This window comes from Babylonia areolata, chromosome 11 (genome assembly GCF_041734735.1).
Source record: "Babylonia areolata isolate BAREFJ2019XMU chromosome 11, ASM4173473v1, whole genome shotgun sequence".
NCBI lineage: Eukaryota > Metazoa > Mollusca > Gastropoda > Neogastropoda > Buccinidae > Babylonia > Babylonia areolata.
The window spans coordinates 44,247,249-44,257,248 of record NC_134886.1 but is presented as its reverse complement, the minus strand read 5'-3'; positions in this window follow the sequence as shown (position 1 = coordinate 44,257,248).

Here is a 10,000-nt window from a genome sequence, read left to right as displayed (position 1 = left end):
TCTCCCTGGGGTTTCTTATCACAGTCACACCGTACGTTGGAGGATCAAAAGCCATCTTTCCTTTTAACTCCCGAGGTATCTTCCTTCAACACTCACCTCCCCCACACCCCACCTTCACCCTCTCCCTGCTACCTCCTGCTTCCTTATGGAAGGTGGTGGGGGGCTGGGGTGAGTGGGGTGGGGGTAGGAGGGTGTTGAGTGTGTGTGTGTGGGGGGGTGGTGGTGGTGGATGTGTGTGTGTGTGGAATGTGGGAAACAGGGTGAAAGGGATTAGCGAAGGAGGAAGGGTGGGGTAGGACGGGGGGTGGGGGGGAGGCAGGGCCAGGGGGGAGTGAGGGTGAGGGTGGTGGGCGCGTGCAGTGCAGCGTTGATGTCCCAGTAGACTGCTGCATGGCCATGATGATGAGCGGAATGCTGTGTGCACCCCGCCTCCCCTCCCTCTCCAGCCTCCACTCCCCGCTGCCCTCCCCCCCCCCAGTCCCTACGAATCCCCCTCCACCCCCTCCATCCTCCCGACACCCACAACCATCCATCCCCACCTCCTTCCCCCCATTATCGTCACCCTTATTCTCCTGTCCTCTTCCTCTTCCTCTGTCCACTTCCTCATTATCATCCCCCCTCCCCTCACCTCCCTGTTCCTTGAGCCTTTGCTTTTTCACTGTCTGTGTCTCTGGCAACAGTGTCAACCCCCCCTAACCCACCCACCACCGCTCCTCGCCCCCTCCACCCACCCCCACGCATTCTTCTTTCCTGATCGCTTTACGGCATCGTCTTGGTCTCTTTGTCACAAAAGTACGTGTCCCGTTGAGAGAGTGCATGACTCTTTTAGTGCACAGTACGGGGACCAGTTACATGGCAGTGTAGCACACCGTGTCTTACTGATCTTTGTCAGCCACCGGTACAACGTTATATATAACACAGGATTGGTTACACACACACACACACACACACACACACACACACACACACACACACAGACAGAGAGAGAGAGAGAGAGAGAGAGAGAGAGAGAGAGAGAGAGAGAGAGAGAGGGAATGCCGTATAGTATGAACTTGTCCACAACGACACGGTGTTAACGAACAGGGCTCGGTGACGATTGACAGACAGGTCTTGCTTACCGAGAGTAACACGGGTGCCGAGGTCAAATGGTTAGAGGGCTGGAGTCTCACCCGAATTTCCGGAGTACGGCTGCCTACACGACGGGGTTAAAAAAAAAAAAACCCCACAAAAACAACAACAACAACAACAAAACAAAATAAAAACGGTCATACACGTAAAATGACAACAACAAAAACCGAAAAACAAACAACAACAAAAACAACGAAAACGAAAACGTTACGAGTCTGTGTAAGTGTGTGTTTACAAGTCTTGGTGACATGGTGTGACACAATGTACACAGATATTGGTAACAGAGTGTATAAAGTCTTGGTGACACAGCGTGAAGCACCGTACCCATTTCCTTGTGACACAGCTTTGAAAGTCTTGGTCACACAGCGTAAAGCACCGTACCCATTTCCTTGTGACACAGCTTTGAAAGTCTTGGTCACACAGTGTGAAACTATGTACACAAGTCTTGGTGGCACAGTACATAAAATGTAGGTGACAAGGTGGAATGCAATGTACAGAAATATTGGTGACACAGTATATATAGAATCTTTGTGACACAGTGTGACGCTTTGTACAAATACATTTCTTGGTGACTGTTTGTGACACAATGTATGATTGTCAGTCGTGTCGACTATGATCAACAGAACAGCAGAGGAGGGATGTGCTGTCCCGACTATCTGGGCTGGAATCTGATTATAGTGGAGAGTGTCTTGCCTGAGTTACATCCCCACTCTCTCGGCCAAGAGGGTTTTAGGACAGTCGGCGTTGGGATGGTTCCCAAAGGCCAAGTGGTCCCCAAGGCTGCAGCACTTAGAGCCAGTGCAGTTCTACCTCCTAATTTCAGAGTCATTGTCCTTCACAAAAGACTAAGCTGTAAATGACTTCCCATTACAACGGAGAAACCATTGATCATACAGCTCTCACTTTGCTGTTGGCCGGACTGTCAGCTTTGTATTTTGTATTTCTTTTATCACATCAGATTTCTCTGTGTGAAATTCGGGCTGCTCTCCCCAGGGAGAACGCGTCGCTACACTGCAGCGCCACCCATTATTTTCTTTTTTTTTCTGCGTGCAGTTTTATTTGTTTTTCCTATCGAAGTGGATTTTTCTACACAATTTTGCCAGGAACAACCCTTTTGTTGCCGTAGGTTCTTTTACGTGCGCTAAATGCATGCTGCACACGGGACCTCGGTTTATCGAATGACTAGCGTCCAGACTACCACTCAAGGTCTAGTGGAGAGGGAGAAAATATCGGCGGCTGAGCCGTGATTCGAACCAGCGCGCTCAGATTCTCTCGCTTCCTAGGCGGACGCGTTACCTCTAGGCCATCATTCCACAGTCAGTCTGTGATATAAGCCGGGCGTTGGGCCTAACACAATGTAGACATTGACATATATTGGTGACACTGCATGTTTGTGACACCGTGCACACGTTGACATTATCTTGTTGACACAGAGTATTCGCGACACTGTACATATTAATATAGCTTATTGGCACAATGTCTTTGCGACACAATGTAGACATTACCAAATCTTGGTGACACGACGTGTTTATGACACAGTTTTGACATTGACATATCTCGGTCACACTGTGTGTTTCCCTCCCTTCCCTCCATTTACACTGTAGATGACAGGAAGTGTTTCCCTCCCTCCTCCCTCCCTTTACACTGTAGGTGACAGAGAGTGTGTCCCTCCCTCCCTTGACACTGTAGGTGACAGAGAGTGTGTCCCTCCCTCCCTTGACACTGTAGGTGACAGAGAGTGTGTCCCTCCCTCCCTTTACACTGTAGGTGACAGGGAGTGTGTCCCTCCCTCCCTTGACACTGTAGGTGACAGAGAGTGTGTCCCTCCCTCCCTTTACACTGTAGGTGACAGAGAGTGTGTCCCTCCCTCCCTTTACACTGTAGGTGACAGGGAGTGTGTCCCTCCCTCCCTTTACACTGTAGGTGACAGGGAGTGTGTTCCCCGCCCCATCCCTTCCCTCCTTCCTTTTGACACTGTAGGTGACAGGAAGTGCAAGGGGATGAAAAGGAAGATCGGGAAGTGGCAACATCCCACTCCCCAAACCCCCCTCCACCCCCTATCCCCCCCCCCACCACACACATACCCCTTACCCCCAGACCCCACTTCCTACCCCCCCCCCCCCATCCCAAACCCCCACGCACCTCGCCACGCCCCCCCCCCTCAACCCCACCCCCCCCCCCCCCCCACTAGCAGGCGACCAGGCACGGCCAGCAGCGGAGCAATTTGCCCTGAAGTAATTTCTGATCCCACAGGCTGGAGACAGGAACGAGCTCAATTAGGTTACGTAACAGCCGTCTGTTCTAATGAGTGCCTCTCCGCTCCATCTTGGAGGGGTGGGGGTGACACAGGATGGACGCTCCATCCGTTCTCCTGCTGCGACGACGACGACGGAGAGGAAAGAGAGAGAGAGAAGCAGAAGAAGAAGAAGGAAAGAGAGGAAGAAAGAAAGAAGGAAGGAAGGAAAGGGGAGGGGAAAAAAATCACCATTTTCCACCAAGCATTCCCCTCCAACTCCTCTCCATACCCCAACCACTTCATATTCTCTTTCTCCTCTCCGCCTCCTCCTTCTTGTCTTCGTCGACTTCTTCTTTTTCTTTTTTTTTCTTCTTCTTCTTCCTCCGCTCCAGTGCTAATGATAGTGCAGCAATATGGTGATCACAATTAACTTGCCTTTTGGAGGTTTTTTTTTCACTTTTTCTTCTTCTTTTTTTCTTTTACAGATTTTTATTTCTATTTTTTTAAAAGTTTTGTTTCGTCTTATTCCCCGCTCGCATCGCTTTATAATTCATTCTTAACTGAGGGGACGTGTGTCGTCATGCCAATCACCTATTGATTATCCATGACACTTTTAAAAGAGTTAAGTCCAATGCATAATATTACACATGCAAATGTATCTGTCTGTCTGTTCTGTTTGTGTCTCATTTTATCTGTCTGTCTCTCTCTGTTTGTCTGTCTGTCTGTCTGTCTGTCTCTGCCCCTCCACCCCCCCCACACCCCCCTACCCGCATCCCCCCCCCACCCACTCTCTCTCCGTTGTTTATTGTTGTCGCTGTTGTTACCCATAGAGAGAAATTGAAAGACTAGGTAAAATGCCCCAAAGTCTTTATTCTCTTTGAGAAATTATAAAGTTCTTGAGTCGCGAGTCTTGAGTCTTGAATCTTTCTCCTTCATTTCTCCCGCTCTCACACTCTCTATCTCTGTCTCTCTCTCTCTCTCTCTATCTCTCTCTCATACATTCCCTCTCCCTCTCACCCTCTCTCTCTCTGTTGCTCTCGCTCTATCTTTACTATTGTGAGGAGGGCGCATTGCATATGACCTCGTCCGAATGTGTTTCAATTACTTGTGCTGAAGAAAGGTACAGGTACACAGATCACTGAATTTCAGTGCGGAAAGGTCTGTAATGTACACGACACACTGGCGGGTACACTGAGATCCCGCTCCCACCCACCCCTCCCCACCGACACACACACACACACACACACACCAACACACGCACATACACGCTCCCAGCCACCACCCCCCCACCACGCCCTCACCCCCTCACATCCACACATCCACAAACGCAAGCAGTCAGAACAGTTTTAATTATGATGCAAATGCTGTATCAATTCATCTTTTCAGGCAGATCGAATCATTGAAATTCGTTTGATTTTGTTTTTTGTTTTTGCTTTTTTGGTTGTTGCCTAAGTCAACATGATTTATTGTAATCATTGATTGATCATTAACAATGTTGTTGCGGTTTAGTTTAATGTTGGGAATCTACCACTTAAGCCGAACATCATTTGTTAGGCTTGAGAAGTACATTGACGAAAAGATTAATCGATTGACTGATATGGATACTTATCAAACGCCAATCATCTGTCAAGAGACCAAGCTCCAAGCGATTTACAAGCACTGTGGTCATTTGCAAAACAGGCTGCCTGCCTGGGTTGAGCCGACTGAGAGCTGCTTTTTCGCCGCTCATCATTCGTTTCCTGTATCATTCAGTTAGGCTTCACTTTCTTACTTACTTACTTACTTACACACACACACACACACACACACACACACACACACACACGTACACACACACACACACACACACACACACACACGTACACACACGCACGCACGCACGCACTCACACACATGTATATGGCAAATATGTGGATACTTTGTGTACAAACATAAAGACGCCAGCACGCACATTTCTACTTTTTAGGAAAGGATGAACTCCTTTCATACGCCAGACAGTTTCCAAAGTTTTTTTTTAAATCAACAGAATCAGTTTTTGTAATGGTTGTGAAAATTTCATGAAATCTTTTTTGTCTTTTTTTTTTCAGTTATCATTTTTTTCCTCCGTAATATCTGTCGAAGCAGCGTTTATCTGTACTGAATATAAGCCCCGGACATCAAATTGGAATTTGGAACTTTAAGCTTCTATGTATTGAGATACAGGATATAAGATACAACTTTAATTGTCCACAAAACATGGAAAAGCGTCTTTTCATTGCGTCGTATCATTCACTCTTTTATTACAACATATCTTTTTCTGTATAAGATTCGGACTGCTCTCCCCTTTGAGAATACGTCAAAACTGTACAGCATTACCATGTTGATGGTTCTTCTTCTTTTTTTTTTTTTTTTTTTTTTTAACAAGTGGATTTTTATACAGAATCTTTGCCAGACACAACCCTTCTGTTGCCGTGGGTTCTTTTTTACGTGCGCGTTACACACGGGACCTCGGGCTTATCGTCTCATCCGAACGACTAAGCGTCCAGACCACCACTCGAGGTCCAGTGGAGGTGGAGAAAACACTGGTGAGTGTGGGATTCGAACCCGTACGTTCAGATTCTCTCTCGCTTCCCAGGCTAGGCGGATGCGGTTAGCACTACAAGGCCAGCATAGCACGCTTGAGGATGGATGGGTCAGTCTCGTCACACTAGAGTGTCATGTGGCAGTGACAGTGACAGTCTCCAACTCATGTCAACAGCAGGGCCCAAAGACCGGAGGATATCATTCCAGACATTGACAAGCGCAAAACAGTCAGGTGGTTAAACTGTTGGACTTTCCCGGGTTCGAATCCCGGTCAAGGCGCGTGGTGGGGAAAGGGTGGAATTTGTTTTCCCGATCTCCCATGTCAACAGATGTACAGACCTGTTAGTATCTGAACATACTTTTGTGTGTACGCATTGTGAAGATCAAATACGCACGTTTAAGTTAACGTAATCCATATCAGCGTTCGGTGGGTTATTGAAACAAGAACGTACCTGGCATGTGTGTGTGTGTGTGTGTGTGTGTGTGTGTGTGGTGTGTGTGGTGTGTGTGTGTGTGTGTGTGTGTGTGTGTGTGTGTGAGTGTGTGTTCGTGTGCGTGTGTGTGTGTGTCTGTGTGCCTGTCTGTCCTTCATTTTTTTATTTTTATTATTTGCTGTTGATGCGTTGATTTTGAGATGATCACATGTGATGAAAATAACGTTGACAATAACGATGACAATGATGACGACAATGATGATGATGGTTTTCAGATGATCACATGTGATGATAATAACATTGACAATAACGATGACAATGATGACGACAATGATGATGATGATGGTGATGATGATGATACTAATACTGCTGCTGATGTTACTGCTGCTGCTGCTGCAACAGCTGATGATGATGATAATGATGATGATGATGACCACGAACACGTAAATTATGTTTTTATCTATTTCATAACAGAAAATCCTTCGTGCACTCTGGAATGGGGAAAACATTTTTATATTGTCTGAGCGTAATTAGTGTGTGTGTGTGTGTGTGTGTGTGTGTGTGTGTGTGTGTGTGTGTGTGTGTGTGTGTGTGTGTGCGTGTGTGTCTGTGTGTGTCTGTGTCTGTGTGTGTGTGTGTGTGTGTGTGTGTGTCTGTATGTGCGCGCGCGCATTTCCAAGAAAGTGACACTTTACCTGAAACGTTTGATCTGGTAACCCGAACGTCTCCAAAAATTTCCAAGCAAATCACTCTGGCCAGTGTTACATATGATTGTTACTTCTAAAAAAAAACAAAACACGTAATAATTATGAATGGGAAAACTAAAAGCATGGGGGGAAAAAACGGGGGTTGGGCGATCTGCGAATATCAGTTTTCAGATTTTGTGTGGGAAATAGAAAGGTTTTTTTTTTATAATTGTTCTTTATTATTTTTTTTTAATCGAGACATGATCAATATGAAGTCAGAGGAATCACCAACTCACCAACCAACCAACCCACGACATCATTAATTTTGTGACACTGTATTCACAACTTGATGATGAGCCACTGCTCACTGATTTCGCCGAGACCTTTTTGGGTCACACCGCTGTCATCAGTTGGGACTGACGTGACGTCAGTGCAAAACTCGATACACAAACCATTTCTGGGCAGGATTCGACAGGCAACCTAGTAGGTAGGCTGGTGGGTGTGACGGATATATCGAAGAGGAGCACAATAAAAGTAAACTGAAATGAAATGAAATGAATAAAACAAAATAATAAAAACACACATTTCTCTACTCTCATCATCTTCTCTCGTCTCCCTGACATCAATTAACTACCCAGTCGAAGAAAAACAACAACAACAAAAAAACACACACACACAAAAAACCGGGCAAGAGAGGTGGTGGTGGTGGCAATGGCCAACACGACCCCCACCCCAACCAGCCACCCACCTCCTCCAACACACACACACACACACACACACACACACACACACACACACACACACACACACACACACACCATCCAGGCTTCATCTAATATTCCATTAGGAGTTGAGGGGGTAAGAGGGAGGGGCCGAGGAGGCCTGCATGGCAGTGTGGACTGAATGAAGATGGAGGGGAGCCATGTCATGCCGGCAGCTCCCTGGAGGCTGGGCGGAAATCATCTTTTGGCTGTGGGATGGAAGAAGAGGTAGGGATAAGGGTGGTGGAATGGGGTGGGGTGGGGGTGGAGGGGTGGGGCGAGGTGTGTGCCGGAGGGGCCAGCAGATGATTGGAGCCGTTCTGAGCCACCTGCTGTCTTGTTGCGCAACTTGACGGAAACAATTAGAGACCACTCTTCTCCGCCATCCATCTTCGCCTCCCCTTGCAACGTGAAGAATGGGCCCCCGCCATCTTTTGTCAAAACGATCCTTCTCCTCCTCCTCCTCAGCTGTATCTTCTTGTCTGTGTGGAGTCCGGGCCGGTTTACATCACATACACTCTCTGGGCTCTGGCCCTGGCTCAGGTCTGTCTGGCTGTGGGTCATGCTAGTATTGTGCAGGACTGCCGTTCTTAGCAAGAATCTTGTTGTTGTTCATTATCAGTTAGTAAGACTGCAGTTTAAGAGGATCGCTAGCCTGCAGTTTTACTTTTTCGCATTAAAGAACGATCTTCAGCTTTCATGAAATGTGTTAAAGTATACAGAGCTTCATACAGCTTTGAGGTTGTGTGTGTGTCGAATACAGATCAGCATTCACTTTTGTGTCAAAAACAGAACTGAATGCAGTTTTAATCCATTCAACCCTGGGAAGCTGACAGCCCAGAAAAGGCTTTCATAGTCTATTATGCCATATTGATGCTTGTTCATCCAAATTACCGTGTAAACACATGCGGAAATACTGTACAAGTTAGTTCCCTTTCTTTGCTGATTATGTGCATGTCAGACTTTGAAAACCATTTTAATGAGACGAAACTTTACGCTAGAGCAATGCTTGGGGCGCAGAGCTCAATGAGTTAAAGTATTGTTTATCAAATACAAAACTGCATTCACTTTTGACGTGGTGTGTGTCAAATTCAAAACTGCAAGCATTTTTTGGGGTGTAGAGTGTCAAAAAACACATAATGCATGCAGTGCTTTGAGGTAGTGTGTTAAATACACTGTAACATGCAGCTTGGGGGCAGTATGTCAGAACCCTCACGCCCAGCCATTTGATGGGTAGACTCTGGTAGAGGGAATGTTCGAACCACTTTGATTGGTAGACTCTGGTAGAGGGAATGTTGGAACCACTTTGATTGGTAGACTCTGGTAGAGGGAATGTTGGAACCACTTTGATTGGTAGACTCTGGTAGAGGGAATGTTGGAACCACTTTGATTGGTAGACTCTGGTAGAGGGAATGTTCGAACCACTTTGTTTGGTAGAAGAAATGTTCGAACCACTTTGATTGGTAGACTGTGGTAGAGGAAATGTTCGAACCACTTTGTTTGGTAGACTCTGGTAGAGGGAATGTTCGAACCACTTTGATTGGTAGAAGAAATGTTCGAACCACTTTGATTGGTAGACTCTGGTAGAGGGAATGTTCGAACCACTTTGATTGGTAGACTCTGGTAGAGGGAATGTTCGAACCACTTTGATTGGTAGACTCTGGTAGAGGGAATGTTCGAACCACTTTGATTGGTAGACTCTGGTAGAGGGAATGTTCGAACCACTTTGATTGGTAGACTCTGGTAGAGGGAATGTTGGAACCACTTTGTTTGGTAGACTCTGGTAGAGGAAATGTTCGAACCACTTTGTTTGGTAGACTGTGGTAGAGGGAATGTTGGAACCACTTTGATTGGTAGACTCTGGTAGAGGGAATGTTCGAACCACTTTGATTGGTAGACTGTGGTAGAGGGAATGCTCGAACCACTTTGATTGGTAGACTCTGGTAGAGGGAATGTTCGAACCACTTTGATTGGTAGACTCTGGTAGAGGGAATGTTGGAACCACTATCTTCCCAGTCGTCAGTCAGTGACGGGATCCCATTCAATAGCAACTGGTGTCCATCCATTGTACGTTCTGTCTGTCGCCCCCTCCCTCCCACTCCCCTCCACCTATTCGACCGCCCCCCCCCCAGCCCCCGTCCTCCTCCCCCCCTCTCTCTCTCGTGCTCTCCCTGTCTGTCTGTCTGTCTGTCT